The sequence below is a fragment of the Chiloscyllium punctatum genome, chromosome 19, assembly GCF_047496795.1.
Source record: "Chiloscyllium punctatum isolate Juve2018m chromosome 19, sChiPun1.3, whole genome shotgun sequence".
In the NCBI taxonomy this organism is placed as follows: domain Eukaryota; kingdom Metazoa; phylum Chordata; class Chondrichthyes; order Orectolobiformes; family Hemiscylliidae; genus Chiloscyllium; species Chiloscyllium punctatum.
The window spans coordinates 8,465,970-8,483,812 of NC_092757.1; positions in this window are offsets into that span (position 1 = coordinate 8,465,970).

The window sequence follows — 17,843 nt, forward strand, 5'->3', positions numbered from 1 at the left end:
TGACGGTGAGCAGTAAAACCACACCCTGTGCAGTATCTATGGTAACGGGATGATGGAGCAGCTGAGGGAGGAGTTCAGGCAGGCCAGCCATTGGAAAGTCCCATCCCGGATTAGTGACAAACAGCATAAATATTTGTTCCAGGAGAACACCCACACCAACGCCTCTCACTGCCAGTGACAGCAGCTCACCAAGGGCTGGGTTAATAACAGCTGTAAGGACACTCTCGATGGGACACCTGGGCTTGGTATGAGGGATTCCACTTAACCCAAATGACCAAAGTTAGGGTGAAGTCCAAATTATCGGAGTTGTATTAAAAAGGTATTTGGATGGGCTACCATGATTACCTCCCACTTCCTGTGGAGATAGAGGGAACATTGACAGGGACCATACTTACGTAAATGGGAAGGACCAGGTCATACCATGACATTCCGAAAGCCTGTTCTCCAAGAATTCGGCTCCTCTCACATCGGCTGTGGTCCTAACCGCACTCACCTTGATATATCTCGGGATACCGGTGGTTAGGATTGCAGGCTGCAGCAGATGGGTACGATCATGGTGAATAATGCCTGGACACACCCCCAGGGGCTGGAAGGTAGATGGAACGCCCCCGGTGATCACCTTAGTTTCATTCATTTGCAGCGTTTGAGTGTTCCTGGCTGGGCCAGTATTGATTTCCTGCCCATAGTTGCCATTACGACAGATTGGCCATATTAAATTTCCCATTGTGTCAAGGGATATTTGGGCCAGCTGGAATAGCCATAGGAAATGCAGGGTTTCAGGGATATCATTGGGGGAGTGGGTCTGAGTTGGATTCTCTTCAGAGGGTCATTGTGGACTCAATAGGCCGAACGGTCTGATTCTGTTCTGTCAAGATTTTATGATATCACTTATCAGCTATAAGACTTAGGGTGTAGGTTTGTTCGCTGATAGGTTTGATATCCAGACGTTTCGTTACCTGGCTGGGTAGCATCATCAGTGGCGACCTCCAAGTGAAGCTATAAGGCCATCGGTTTGGAAAACGTACACAATGGCTTTTGCACAGACAGCTGGCTACTCTGACAACAAGCATAACCAGCTTTTAAAATTAGGTTTGTAATTTATTGCATAAGCTTCTTTTCTTTCCATTCAAGTGGATGAGTTGGGGAAAATGTCACAAACTCCTGGCTAAAACACAGATAGACAGCCAAGGTTTATTGGCCAAGGAAATCTCCCAAATCACAAAACCCGCACACCAGGCACAGCGCAAACACAGCATAATGTAAAAGACAACAGTTATTCTGGACAGACGTATCTACCAAACAAACGAGGGCCCAGACAGGAAGGCACCGGGTCCTGCTACACAAAGAAACTAACAGAAACAAGCCAACCAAATGATTGGCAATGCTTCAAACTATTAACGGATTCTCCTAATTGGCCAGAACGATAGAAAGTTCCGGAAAACCATCCAGAAATGAACAAAAACAGGGTTTACATGCAGACTGATTGTCTGAATCTCTGGAGGCCTTCTGAGGAGATCAGCATGGCAAGAGACAGAGACCAACTGACCATTCAGAGAGAGAGAGGGAGAGAGAAAACAGTTTCGCAGACCCAGAAGCAGAACCAGAGAGAGAGAGAGAGAGAGAGGGAGAGGCTGAAGCAAAGCCCAGGGACATGGGAGAGAGGTAATGTGAAAATCAATTGAGTGAGAGAGTTGGAACCAACTGGAATAACAAGTGTCACCCCTTCAGTCTGTCCATGTTTTAACTCCTCAGTCTTAGTCTGACTTCCCCTTCTCTCCCTCTCTCTGTCCCCTCTCTCTCTGTCTTTCTGTCTGTCTCTCTCTCTCACATGCACACTCTTTCTCTCACTCTCTCCCTCTCCCTTTCTCTCTCTGCCCATCTTTCTCCCATCCCCCTTCTCCATCCCCATTGTTTCCATCTCTGTCTCTTTTTTCTCACCCTCCCTTTCTGTTTTTCGCTATTTCAGACCTGAAAGATCTCACCCAATTTTTTACCACCTCAAAAATACTATGCCCTTCATTTTCACTGTCCTCCCAAATTTATCCCCTTTCCCAAATATCTTCCCTCCCAAATAATTGCCTCACCAAATTAGCCCCCCTCAAATATTTTGCTGCCCCCAACATTGCTGTGAGCCCCACTCCCTGAGGCAGAGGGAAATGAGTGGAAAAGTGTGGAGCTGGAAAAGCCCAGCAGGTCAGGCCAGAACCATCGATTCTCCTGGCTGACCCGCTGTGCTTCCCCAGCTCCACACTTTGTAACTCTGACTTTCCAGCATCTGCAGTCCTCACTTTCTCACACAGGTAAATAAGTCTGGGTTGACTGACTGCCCTGTGGCTGTTTTAATGCACAGGATTAAATGCACAGTCCCAGAATTACAGAAGGCTTGTATCACTAATGGAGTCCTTTTCTTCCCATTACCCCCCTCCCCCATTAAATGATCTTTGTCCTGTTCAGGATCCTCAGGATGGTCCCCTGAATGGCCTCACTGACTATCCTTTCTGTGGAGACCTCTTCTCCGTGTTATGGTTCTGTTCGCCGAGCTGGGAATTTGTGTTACAGACGTTTCATCCCCTGTCTAGGTGAGATCCTCTGTGCTTGGGAGCCTCCTGTGAAGCGTTACTGTGATGTTTCCTCCAACATCTGTAGTGGTTTTTCTCTGCTGCTTCCGGTTGTCAGTTCCAGCTGTCCGCTGCAGTGGCCGGTATATTGGGTCCAGGTCGATGTGACAGTGGACGAAACGTCTGCAACACTAATTCCCAGCTCGGCGAACAGAACCACAACAACGAGCATCCGAGCTACAAATCTTCTCACAAACTTTGAACACCTCTTCTCCATCCTGTCTCAGACTTTGTGTCTCATGCTGCCCCTCCCTCAATCTCTCTGTCTCTCACAGCAGCCTCTCCTTTCTCCACCAACCCCAAAACCCCATCAAAAAGTCCCCCTTCTCTGGCTGTCCCACTCCCCCCTTGTCTCCCAATCTCCCCCTTCCCATGTAGACCCACAGCTCCTGGGCTGGAGGACATGGTGCAGAGACTAACACACCTTTTGACTGCCTGCTGTCATGCACAGAAAGATCCCACTCTGCGACCAATCCCCAGCCACACACACTGTCCTTCTCCCTCCATATGCGTCCTTCTTCCTCTCCCTGTTTCTCACTGCCCATCTCTCTCTCTCTCTCCTCAATTTCTCCATCCCCACTCTCTCCATGTCTCTCTTTCTCTTTTTGTCACCCTCCCCTTCTCTTTTTCTTCATGTCAGACTCAATGAGAAAAGTACTTTCATGTCCCTTACACTAACCCCCTCCCCATAGTCGGGGTAACGTTCGCAGAGACCAGGAAAAGGTTGATCCTCCGCATTAACTGTACAGCATCCAGCGACACAGAGACAAACTCTTCACATGTCCCTTCCCCAGTCACTGGGACAGGGGACTAGGGAGACAGAGGGAGAGAAACTACAAGAGAGAAAGAGAGATGGGTAGACAGACAGTGAGAGGGAGGGAGAGAATAAGAGAAAGACGGCAGGCAGAGGGTGGGAAAGAAAGTGAGAAGAACTGAAAAAGAGCAGGAGAGAGGCAGAGAGAGAAAAGGTGAGAGAGTAAAACCCCAGGAAGAGAAATGCAATGTCAGACAGATACAAGGTGAAATGAGGAGGCAAAAGAGGGAGATAAGGTCAGATAGACAGCAAGGGAGAAATCTCAGGGAGAGATATAGGAGAGAGAGAGAGAGAGAGAGAGAGAGAGAGAGAGAGAGAGAGAGAGCGAGAGAGACAGAGAGAGGAGTTGCAGCAGCAGCATAGGGCTGAGAGAGTGGGTGAAGTGGGGGGGGGGTGCTGCGATGCAACGAGAATAATTTACTGACAAGAAAGGCAAGATCCCACAGAGCTGAGAGAAAGACGCAGAGAGAGATGAGCAAGGTGTTGGTTTTGTGGAAGATTGAATGATTTAGCATTCCTGAAAAACATGTTTTGGTGTCAAAGGGGCAGAGTGTTGCAGGAAGGCAATCTGCAGGGAAATGTCAACAGGGCAGAGATATGAAGGATGTTGTGAGATAGGGATTGAAGGAAAAATGTGGGAGAGACAGCTGGGAACACAGAAATATACATAAGAGCTCTCATGGGAGTGGGAAGCAGTGAGATCGGTGGGATCAGACTGTGCAGCTGCCCTCTCTAGCATTTTGCGGCTTTGTCTGTCGTCAGTGTAGAGCTCGCATCTTGTGGTAAAATTCCCAGAGACAGCCGTGTGTGTGTGTCTGTGTGTGTGTCTGTGTGTGTGTGTGTGTTTGTGTCTGTGTGTGTGTGTGGTTGTGTGTGTGTGTTCTCTCTCTCTGGTTCCAGCTCCTGTCTGATGATTCCTTATCGCAGAATAATTTGATTCTCTGTCTCTGCACTGTCTGTGTTTCAGCTCCCAAATCAAATGCTAAATCATTCATGATCCTATTGAATAGTAGAGCAGTCTCGAGGGGCTGAATGGTCTCCTCCTGTGCCTATTTCGGATAGTGTAATGTTCTTAACACTACCTCCCAGCTCTTGGCCCCGACACTGGAGGTTATGACTCCACAAGGGACTGATCTGAAGAGTGCTGCACTCTTCTGTGAGTCTCGGAGGGAACCAACCTGATTTGGATTGGAGTTGCAGCCTCTCAGTGAGAAGTGAAATCTCCTCGAGATTCCCCTCAGTCTCTCACTGTAAGGTGGAGCAGGCCAGTCACGGGGAAGCAAACAGCAGGCCAGGTCTGCCATGTCCTCCAGCTCCATTTCAGAAGGCCACATGGGAGGGGCTTGTTTCCTTCATCAGCTTTCCGTGCTCTCCCTTCTGGGTTAGAGTGGGGGCCGAATGGCCTTGCTCCTGGCTCCTATTGAGGTGCAGGCTGGCTATGATTGGGTTATACAGAGCATGTCCCTGGAGTGAAGTCAGTTAGCTCAGTTGGCTGGACAGTTGGTTTATAATGCAGAGTAAATCCAATAGCATGTGCACAATTCCCACACCAGCTGGGGTGACCCTGAAGGACTCTCCTTCCCAACCTCTCCCCTCAGCTGGGGCATAGTGACCCTCTGATTAAAACACCACCAGAGACCGCTCTGTAATGTGGAGCTGTCCCATTCTCTTTTAAGACTATGGTGACATTACATTGGTTTGTACCTGGAGCACTGAGTGCAGGACTAGTCACTGCATTGCCAGAGGGATGTTAGTGTGTGGGGAAGGTTTACTGGATGAATCCCCACTGGAATGAACAGCACTCTCTTTCCCCCAGTTAATTCACTCTTGTGGCCTTTGTGTCTTTGGAGACACAAGGACCATTTCACCTGAAACGGCAGCTGGATTTTATATTCATCAGCACCCAATAAGATTGGCTAGTTTACATGCACACACACACGCACACACACACACACAAGCACACTCCCTCAAACACACACAGACACACTCTCACACACACACATACACACAGGCACAACTCTCTAACACACATACACACACAAGCACACACTATATCTCTTACACACATACACGAACAGACATATGCTCCCTCAAATACACACACGGACACACTCTCTCACACATACACGCAGACACACTCTCTCTCACACAGACACACTCTCTCTCACACACACACAGACACTCTCTCTCACACACACATACACACACTCTCTCATTTACACACACACTCTCTCTCACACACACTCTCATTCTCTCACACACCCACTCACTCTCATGCACAGACACTCTCTCTCACACACACACTCTCTCACACACATACACACTCTCTGTCTCTCACACACTCACACTCTCTCACACACACACTCTGTCTCTCTCACACACAGACATTCTCTCTCACACACATACACACATACACACAGACACACGATCCCTCAAACACACACAGACGCACTCTCTCTCACACACACATACACACACTCTCTCTCATTTACACACACAATCTCACACACACACTCTTACTCTCTCACACACCCACTCACTGTCACGCACGCAGACACTCTCTCTCTCACACACACTCTTTGTCTCTCACACACACAGACATTCTCCCTTACACACATACACACAGACACACGATCCCTCAAACACACACAGACACACTCTCTCACACACACATAAACACACAGTTACTCTCTCTCTCACACACATACACACGCTCCCTCAAACACACATAGACACAATCTCTCACACACACATAAACGCAGTTACTCTCTCTCACACACACATACACACGCAGACACACGCTCCCTCAAACACACATAAACACACTCTCTCACACACACACATGGACACACACTCTCTCTCACACACACTGACACACTCTCTCTCACACACACAGACGCTCTCTCTAACACACACATAAACACACAGTTACACTCTCTCTCACACATACATACACATGCAGACACACGCTCCCTCAAATATGCATAGACACACTCTCACACACACGGATACCGACACTCTCTCTTACACACACTGACACACACACTCTCTCTCAGACACAGACACACTATGTCTCACATAAGACACACTGCCATACACACATACAGACACACAGACACATACACACATAGATACTCAAACACATACACACACAGACACACAGCCGCATTCTCTCATACACACAGACGCACTCTCTCACACACATACACACTGACACACTCTTTCTCACACATACACATTCTCTCACACACACCCTTACTCACACACATGCACACAGAGACACTCACCCCCTCAAATACACACACAGCCACACACTCTCACATGAACATACACTTTGTCTCTCACGCACACATATACAGACACACAGAGATACACATGCATCCACTCTTTAACACACACAAACACGGGCAGTCTCTCTCTCTCTCTCTCTCTCTCTCTCACACACACACACACACAGCTGTAAAGACGTGGTTGAGGTATTGCTGGAGAAATGATTCCTTTGAGGACTGAACCCTTATCTCACATAATAACTGCTCCAGGGAGCAGCTACTGATGACTTGTTGAATCTTCCTGTGCACCACCTCTTGCATCGACAGCGTTAGTCTGTTTGGGTGCCTGCTTTTCTAAATCGTCTCCAAGCAACAAGTGACAATAGATTGATGAAAGTTTTCCCCCAAACCATGTTTCAGACACATGCTGACGTTATTTTTCACTGATTGTTTAAAATGATCTGAATCTTCTGAAATGGAGAGTGGCTTCCATTTCAAATTACGACACCAGAGTGCCTCGGGGACCCTGAGGAAATGATCAGGGAATTGCATCTGTTCCTTTCTATCCTCTGCACTCTGTACCACCAGATCGTGCTCCCTCACTATCTCAGATAGTTCTCTCTCAGTACCTCAGAATGTGCTCCCGCAGTACCCAGATAGTTCTCCCTCAATACCTCAGATAGTGCCCCCTCAATACCTCAGATAGTGCTCCCCCAGTACCACTGAAAGTGCTTCCACAATACCTCAGATAGTTCTCCGTCAATACCTCAGATAGTGCTCTCCCAGTACCTCACACAGTGCTCCCTCAATACCTCAGCAAGTGCTCCCTCAATACCTCAGATAGTGCTCCCCAGTACCACAGAAAGTGCTTCCAAAATACCTCAGATAATTCTCCCTAAGTACCTCAGATAATGCTCCCTCAATTCCTCAGAGAGTGCTCACTCAATATCTAAGAAAGTGCTCCCAGAGTACCTCAGATAGTGCTCCCTCAAAACCTCAGAAAGTGCTGCCTCAATACCTCAGATAGTGCTCCCTCAGTACTTCAGATAGTGCTCCCACAATACCTCAAATAGTTCTCCCTCAATGCATCAGAAAGTTCTTCCTCAATACTTCAGGAAGTGCTTCCTCAATACCTCAGAAAGTTCTCGATCAATACCGAAGCAAGCATCACTTTATTGTGTTTATCCCCCAAATCCCCTTAGACAGTAGCTCCACAAAACATTCACATCCTCAACACTTCAGATCTCAGCCCAGCTCCCCCCTCAGATTGCGTTCAAACCCCTTCAGACTGTAAGGACCCACATCCACCCCTGAACAAGATTGGAGCCCAGGTCCCCAGAACATTACTTGTCTCTCTGGATTAATTTTAGAATTCCTACAGTGCAGAAGCAAGCCATTCCGTCCATTGGCACCACACTGACTGTCTGAACATCATCACACCTAGACGCACATCCTCTACTCTCTCCCTGTAATTCTGTATTTCCCATGGCATCTTTGGGCGTTGGGAGGAAACTGGATCACCTGGAGGGAACCCACACAGATACAGAGAGGATGTGTAAACTCCACACAGACAGTCACCGGGAGTTAGAATCAAACCACTGAGGCATCGTGCTGTTCTCTCTCCTTGGATGCCATCTCATCTAACCTTTTAATAAGCAACCTCCCATGTGAAACCTTCTCATCTTTCTCCTTGGTCATCCCTTCAAAAACTCTATAAAGTTGGACACAGCATTTCCACAAACAAAGCCAAGCTGAACATCACTAATCAATTCTTGCTTATCCAAATGCATGTAAGTTGTCTCTCAGAATGCCCTCCAACAGCTCACCCACCACTGACCTCAGGCTCACAGCTCCATAGTTCAATGGCTGTTCCTTGCAGCCTTACTTCAATAATGGCACATCATTAATCACCCTCCAGTCTTCAGGCACCTCACCCGTTGCCACTGATCGGTCCATCTAACAAGGCCATCTCCATCCTTCTGTAATCTAAGGCTATCATCCTCAGTATTTATCACCCAACCAATCTTCATATCATTCATGAACCCAATGATTAACCCTCCACCATTCAAATCTAAATCTTTTCTATCAACCACATCAGCAAGACCCCAACAGTGAGACATGAACAGACAGAGATTTCTAATGGGGCCATCACTGTCTGCTTCCTGCCACTCAGCATTCTGCGCCATATTCCTTGGATCTTGAGTTTTTATGTTCACTATCAGTTTCCAATATGGGTCCTGATGAAAAGCCTTACTCACCTCCAAGCAGACGACAGGAAAGTATTGCACTTATTTACGTACCTGGTCACCTCCTTAAAACGTGCATTCCCATTGGTCAGACCTGACCTCCCCTTAACACAACCATTCTGACTGTTCTTCATGAACTCCAGTCTCTTTAAATGCTGATTAATTCTATCTCCCAAAATTGCTTCCAACAGACGTCCCACACATGATATTAGCCTGACTGGCCTGTAGCTGCCTGGTGTATCCAATGTTCCTTCTTGAATAACAGTACCACATGGTCAGTCCGATGACACCTCTCCTGTGGCCAGAGGGGATTTGAAAATGTTTGCAAGTGTACCTGCTACTTCCTCCATCACCTCATTCGGTAAACTGAGATACATTTCCACCGTCTTTGGAGATTTATTGTGTTGTCAGAAGGCCAGACCACTCAGAACCATCTCTCGCTATATATATATATATATATATATATACGCTCATTCATTTAAGTGTATCACAGAGCATCTCCACGATTTCATATCAACCCTCTCTCAATGATCATTGACACAATGAATCCATTCACTGTAGCCTCTGGGTCCATGCACAAATTCTCACTGTGTTCCACAACCTACTCTTTCTCTCATTATCAATTCACCCTTAATGTCACTGTAAAATACTTTCAGGTTTTTATTTCCTCTCTTAGCACTCCTCTCTCCCAGGCAATTAGCCTGCGATACGATTTGGAGGAGTGTGGGATGTCATTCTGGATGTGGATTAGCATTGGGCAGCTTAGAAATAAGGAACACACGACTGTGCTGAGTGTGGGACAGTGGGATTCATTTGGGGTGAGCACACAGAAGCTGAGGAATAAACCTCAGCCCTGCAGCATGAAAATATCCCTTTGAGCTGGCAGGTCAGTCACACGAAACAAAAACTTGATCCCTGGGAATAGAGGTTGGTAACCAATTGAAGACGGTCTGTTTAAACGCAGTCTCTGGAATCTGGACGTGCGAATCATTGCTGATCAGGTTATGAAGGAAGCAGAGGCAGAAATATACTGAACAATTTCAGATATTCCTCGTAGACCACAAGACATGGGAGCAGACATTAGGCCATTCAGCCCATCTGATAGTGTGGCACTCACTCAGTACTGACTCTCTTACAATGCAGGTATCCCCCACACTGATGCGCTGACAGTGCAGCACTCCCTCAGTCATTATCCTCTGACAGTGTGGCACGCCCTCAGTACTGACCTTCTCACAGTGCAGCACTGCCCCCAGATAGACTCTGACATTGCGGCAATCCCCCATTACTGACCCGCTGATAGCGCAGCACTCCCTCAGTACTGACCCTGTGACAATGCAGCATTTCCACAGGACTGACTCTCCGACAGTACGGCACTCCCGCAGTACTGACTCTCTGACAGTGCAGCCCTCCCTCAGACTGACCATCTGAAAGCCCAGCACTCACTCAGAACTGACACTCTGACAGTGCAACACTCCCTCAGTACTGACTCTCTGACAGTGCATACCTCCCTCAGTACTAAGACTCTGACAGTGCAGTGCTCCGTCAGTACTGACCCACTGACAGTGCAGCCCTCCCTCAGTACTGACCCTCTGACATGCAGCCCTCCCTCAGTACTGATTCTCTGACAGTGCAGCACTGCCTCAGTACTGACCCTCTGACAGTGCAGTGCTCCCTCAGTACTGACCCTCTGACAGCGCGGTGCTCCATCAGTACTGACCCTCCAACAATGCAGCTCTCCCACAGTACAGACCCTATGATAGTGCAGCCCTCCCTCAGCACTGACCCTCCAACAGTTCATCTCTCCCACAGTACAGTCCCTCCGACAATGCAGCTCCCAACAGTACAGACCCTCTGACAGTGCAGCACTCCCTCAGTACTGACCCTCTGACTGTGCAGCACTCCCTCAGTACTGACCCTTTGGCAGTGCAGCACTCCCTCAGTACTGACCCTCTGAAACAACACTCCCTCAGAACTGACACACTGACCGTGTAGCGCTCCCTCAGTAATGACTGTTTGAGTGTGCATCACTCTCTCAGTACTGACCCTCTGGCAATGCAGCAATTACTCAGTACTGACTGTCCGACACATAGTGTACTGACACCCTCAGAGTGCGGTGATCCCTCAGTACTAATCCCCTCACAGCGCGGTGATCCCTCAGTACTAATCCCCTCAGAGTGCGGTGATCCCTCAGTACTAATCCCCTCAGAGTGCAATGCTCCCTCAGTTCTAACCCTTTCACAGTGCAGCACTCCCTCAGTAGTAACCCTCTCACAGTGCGACACTCTGACAGCATGGCAATCCATTCGTACTGAACAACAGAGAGTGAGCACTTCATCATTACTGACTCTCTCACTGCACAGCAATACCTCCTTCCTGACTATCTGACAATGCAGCACTCCCTCCACACTGACCCTCTGACAATGCTGCACTCCCTCCACACTGACCCTCTGACAATACTGCTCTCCCTCCACACTGACCCTCTGACAATGCTGCACTCCCTCCACACTCACCCTCTGACAATGCTGCACTCCCTCCACACTGACATTCTGACAATGCTGCTCTCCCTCCACACTGACCCTCTGACAATGCTGCACTCCCTCCACACTGATCATCTGACAATGCGGCACTCCCTCCTTACTGATCCTCTGACAATGCTGCACTCCCTCCATGCTGACCCTCTGACAATGCTGCACTACCTCCACACTGATCCTCTGACAATACTGCACTCCCTCCACACTGATCCTCTGACAATTCTGCTCTCCATCCACACTAATCCTCTGACAATGCTGCACTCCCTGCATGCTGACCCTGTGACAATGCTGCAATCCCTCCATACTGATCCTCTGACAATGCTGCACTCCCTCCACACTGATATTCTGACAATGCTGCACTCCCTCCATATTGATCCTCTGACAATGCTGCACTCCCTCCATACTGATCCTCTGGCAATGGTGCACTCCCTCCACACTGATCCTCTGACAATACTGCACTCCCTCCAAACTGACCCTCTGATAATGCTGCACTCCCTCCACACTGATCCTCTGACAATGCTGCACCCTCTCCATACTGATCCTCTGACAATGCTGCACTCCCTCCAAACTGATCCTCTGGCAATGCTGCACTCCCTCCACACTGATCCTCTGACAATGCTGCACTCCCTCCATGCTGACCTTCTGACAATGCTGCACTCCCTCCACACTGATCCTCTGACAATCTTGCACTCCCTCCATGCTGACCCTCTGACAATACTGCACTCCCTCCACACCGATCCTCTGACAATGCTGCACTTCCTCCACACTGATCCTCTGACAATGCTGCACTCCCTCCATGCTGACCCTCTGACAATGCTGCTCCCCCTCCATACTGATCCTCTGACAATGCTGCACTCCCTCCATACTGATCCTCTGACAATGCTGCACTCCCTCCACACTGATCCTCTGACGATGCTGCACTCCCTCCATAATGATCCTATGACAATGCTGCACTCCCTCCACACTGATCCTCTGACAATGCTGCACTCCCTCCATACTGATCCTCTGATAGTGATGCACGCCCTCAGTACTGACTCTCTGAAAGTGTGGAAGTGGCCCTATACTGACCCTCCGACAGTGTGTCCTAATCTCAGGACAAAACCTCTGACAGTACAGCACTCCATCATAACTGACACTCTGACTGTACAGCACTGCCTCAGTACTGATTTGTTGACAGTGTAGCACTCCCTCACTATTGACTCATTGCCAGTTTATCACTCCCTCATTCTTGACCCTTGCCTCGGTCCTTCACCTCCGACAGTCCAGCAGTGCCTCAGTCCTGTCTATCCGACAGTGTAGTACTCTCTCTGTACTAACCCTCTGACAGTGCAGCACTCCCTCAATACTGACCCTCTGACAGTTCAGCACTCTCTCAGTACTGACTCTCAGACAGTGCAGCACTGTCTCTGTACTGACCTTTTGACAGTGTAGTACTCCTCAGAAATGGCCCTCTGGTAATGTAGCAGTCCCTCAGGACTGACCCTCTGACAGCGCAGTGATCCCTCAGTACTGACTCTTTAACAGTGCAGCACACCCTCAGTACTGATGCTCACACAGTGCAGAACTTCCTCAGTACTGACCATCTGACAGAGTGGCACTGCCCCCATACCGACCTGTGTGACAGTGTGGTACACCCGCAGTCCTGACCCTCTGGCAGTGCAGCTCTTTGACAGTGCAGCGATCCTTCAATTCTGACATTCTTACAGTGTAGCGCTCCCTCAGTACTAACCCTCTGAGAATGCATCGCTCCCTTAGTACTGACTCTTTGACAGTGCAGCACTCCCTCAGTACAAATCCTCTGACAGTGCAGCACTCCCGCAGTACTGCCCCTTTGACAGTGCAGCTCTTTGACAGTGCAGCGCTCCCTCACTACTAACCCTCTGAGAATGCACCGCTCCCTCAGTACTGACCTTCCGACAGTGCAGCACTCACTCAGTGCTGACCCTCTGACAGTCCTGCACTCTCTCAGTACTGACCCTCTGACAGTGCAGCACTCCCTCAATGTTGACCCTCTGACAGTGCGACACTCCCTCAGTACTGACCCTCTGATAGTGCGGCACTCCCTCAGTACTGACCCTCTGACAGTGCAGCACTCCCTCGGTACTGACCCTCTTTATTTCTTGGGAAATTTGGGGACACGGGTTTTGCAGATTCTGAGGAAGCATGAGAGAGACACACAAACCAAACCCTGTCCGAAATTCTCTGCAATAGACTATTCAGAGTCACAGAGTCACAGAGATACACAGCTTGGAAACAGACCCTCCTGTCCAACTCGTCCATACCAACCAGATATTCTCATCTCATTTCATTCCATTTGCTAGCACTTGGCTGATATCCCTCTAAACCCTTCCTATTCACATACACATCCTGATGCCTTTTAAATGTCGCAATTATACCAGCCCCCACCACTTCCTCTGGCAGCTCCCTGCATGCCCTTGAATAAGTGCTCAAACATTCATACAGTTGATACAAACTCTAATAAACACCAACCTAAAACAGGCTATCATTGTCATTTTCAACCGACCCTTAGCTTCTTCATTACGCTGATTTCAACAGAGGTGAAGAAACAGAGTTAGTGACCATCCACCGTGACCCTGTTATAAAACTTATTTTCAAATGTCGCTTGTCTGTGATTACCACACCCTCTAATAGTTGCCTGGAAGGTGGGGGTGAGGTGTACTCTCCTGCTGCAGTCCTTCGGTGTCCCACAGTGATGTTAGGGAGGGTGCTCCAGGAGTTTGACCTGAACCATGTAAAGAGTTCTCTTACTGGAGTGCCCTTTTTAAAGTTGGGAAGTTATTATAGACCAGGAGGACCCGAGAGCTGCTGTCTTGTCAGGGAGAGAGGCCTGGTGGGTCACACACCTCAGGTGAGGGGCGAGGTTGAGAAGCTGGGGCCTTCATGGTAATTTCAGGCATGATAGAGATTGAGCCAACAATGTTGGCATCACGAACCTGTTTGCTGTGGTAACTGACCCTCCTTTATGGCAGAGGGATTCAATCCCTTGAACAGAGCAAGCTTGAGTATTCAGCACTAAAATCAATCTGTACAGACGCGCTAGAGACCTGAAACATCAATACAGAGATTGCTGAAGAAGCTAAGCGTGTCCGGCAGCATCTCTGAAGGGAGAGGGAGAAAGAGAAAGAGAGAGTTCACCTTTCAATCCAGTGACTTCTGCGGGAAAGTTCCTTCAGAACAGACCGCTTTGATGAAGGGTCACTTGACAAAGGCACTTCATAAAGCTCCTGATCAATGTAACTTTGTGATGTTAGTTCAGAAGGAACAGCTCAGACCTAACATTTCAGTGTGCCTGTGTTCTGTATCTGTTCTCCCATGTACCCCGCCCACCGAATACAACACCTTACACAGCCTTCAACCTGTTTGTCAACTTTTAACAGTAGCAGCCTCAGGGCATTGAACACAGACTGAATTACTCAGTGACGCTTGAATGAGATCAAGTTCTCAAGTCAACAGATGGTGGGGAAATTCAGCACAATTCAGCTGGTAGCAACGGTGAAGAGGGAGAGGAACAATTCGCATTCCAAATGATCCTTCCTCAAAACGGTCTGTTCTGAAGGAACTTTCCCGCAGAAATCACTGGATTGAAAGGTGAACTCTCTCTTTCTCTTTCTCCCTCTCCCTTCAGAGATGCTGCCAGACACGCTTAGCTTCTTCAGCAATCTCTTTATTGATGTTTCAGGTCTCCAGCGCGTCCGTACAGATTGATTTTAGTGCTGAATTCTCAAGCTTGCTCTGTTCAAGGGATTGAATCCATCTGCCATAAAGGAGGGTCAGTTACCAAGCTAACAGGTTCGTGATGCCAACATTGTTGGCTCAATCTCTATCATGTCTGAAATGACCATGAAGGCCCCAGCTTCTCAACCTCGCCCCTCACCTGAGGTGTGTGACCCACCAGGCCTCTCTCCCTGACAAGACAGCAGCTCTCGGGTCCTCCTGGTCTATAATAACTTCCCAACTTTAATAAGGCACTCCAGTAAGAGAGCTCTTTACATGGTTCAGGTCAAACTCCTGGAGCTCCCTCCCTAACATCACTGTGGGACAGCCAAGGACTGCAGCAGGAGAGTACAGCTCACCGCCACCTTCCAGGCAACTATTAGAGGGTGTGGGAATCACATGCAAGCCACATTTGAAAATAAGTTTTATAACAGGGTCACGGTGGATGGTCACTAACTCTGTTTCCTCACCTCTGTTCAAATCAGCGTAATGAAGAAGCTAAGGGTGGGTTGAAAATGACAGAGGGTCAGTACTGAGGGAGCACCATACTGTCAAAGGGTCAATACAGAGAGAGTGCCACACTGTCAGAGGCTCAGTACAGAGAGAGTGCTACACTGTCAGATAGTCAGTCCAGAGAGAGTGCTACACTGTCAGATGGTCAGTACTGAGGCACTACTGGACTGTCAGAGGTGCAGGACCGAGCCAGAGGGTTAGTACTGAGGGAGTGCTAAACTGTCAATGGGTCAGTAATGAGGGAGTGCTACATTGTCAATGAGTCAGTACTGAGGGAGTGCTACACTGTCAAAGGTTTTGTCCTGAGATTGGGCCACACTGTCGGAGGGTCAGTATAGGGCCACTTCCACTCTGTCAGAGTCAGTACTGAAGGAGTGCATCACTATCAGAGGATCAGTGTGGAGGGAGTGTTGTATTGACAGAGGATCAGTATGGAGGGAGTGCAGCATTGTCAGAGGGTCAGTGTGGAGGAAGTGCAGCATTGTCAGAGGGTCAGTGTGGAGGGAGTGCTGCATTGTCAGAGAGTCAGGACGGAGGGATTGCTGTTCAATGAGAGGGTCAGTAATGATGAAGTGCGCACTCTCTGACGGTCAGTACTAATGGATGGCCATGCTGTCAGTGTGTCGCACTGTGAGAGGGTTACTACTGAGGGAGTGCTGCACTGTGAAAGGGTTAGAACTGAGGGGGCACCACACTCTGAGGGGATTAGTACTGAGGGATCACCGCACTCTGAGGGGATTAGTTCTGAGGGATCACCGGGATGTGAGGGGGTTAGTACTGAGGGATCACCACACTCTGAGGGGATTAGTTCTGAGGGATCACCGGGATGTGAGGGGGTTAGTACTGAGGGATCACCACACTCTGAGGGGATTAGTTCTGAGGGATCACCGGGATGTGAGGGCTTCAGTACTGAGGGAGCACCACACTATGTGTCGGACACTCAGTACAGAGTAATTGCTGCATTGCCAGAGGGTCAGTACTGAGAGAGTTTTGCACAATCAAAGGGTCATTACTGAGGGAGCGCTACACGGTCAGTGTGTCAGTTCTGAGGGAGTGTTGTTTCAGAGGGTCAGTACTGAGGGAGAGCTGCACTGCCAAAGGGTCAGTACTGAGGGAGTGCTGCACTGCCAAAGGGTCAGTACTGAGGCATTGCTGGACTATCAGAAGTGCAGGAATGAGGCACTGCCGCACTGTCAGAGGGTCAGTACTGAGGGAGTGCTGCACAGTCAGAGGGTCAGTACTGAGGGAGTGCCGCACTGTCAGAGGGTCAGTACTGAGGGAGTGCCGCACTGTCAGAATGTCAGTACTGAGGGAGTTCTGCTCTGTCGGAGGTTCAATGCTGAGTGAATGCCGTGTTACGGAGGGTCAGTACCGAGGGAATGCCACACTGTAGAAATGTCAGTGCTGAGGGAATACTATTGTGTCAGAATCTCATTTCTGAGGGTGTGCTGCAGTGTCAAAGGAGCAGTGCTGAGGGATTGCAGCACTGTCAGAGGGTCAGTACTGAGAGAGTGCTGCACTGTCAGAGGTTCAGTACTGAGGGAGTGTCGCACCGTCAGAGGGTCAGTACTGAGGGGGAGCTGCACTGTCAGAGGGTCAGTACAGAGAGATCGCTGCACTGTCAGGAGCGCAAGACCAATGGAGTGCTGCACTGCCACATTGTCAGCATGGAAGGAGTGCTGTACTGTCAGAAGGTCAGTTCTGAGGGAGTGCTGCACTGTCAGAGGGTCATTACTGAGGGGGCGCTGCACTGTCAGAGGGTCAGTACTGAGGGAGTGCTGCACTGTCAGAGGGTCAGTTCTGAGGGAGCGCTGCACTGTCAGAGGGTCAGTACTGAGGGAGCGCTGCACTGTCAGAGGGTCAGTACTGAGGGAGTGCTGCACTGTCAGAGGGTCAGTCCTGAGGGAGTGCTACACTGTCAATGGGTCAGGACTGAGGGAGTGCTACATTGTTAATGAGTCAGTACTGAGGGAGTGCTACACTGTCAGAAGTTTTGTCCTGAGATTTGCCACACTGTCGGAGGGTCAATATAGAGCCCCTTCCACACTGTCAGAGAGTCAGTACAGAGGGAGTGCATCACTATCAGAGGATCAGTGTGGAGGGAGTGCTGGACTATC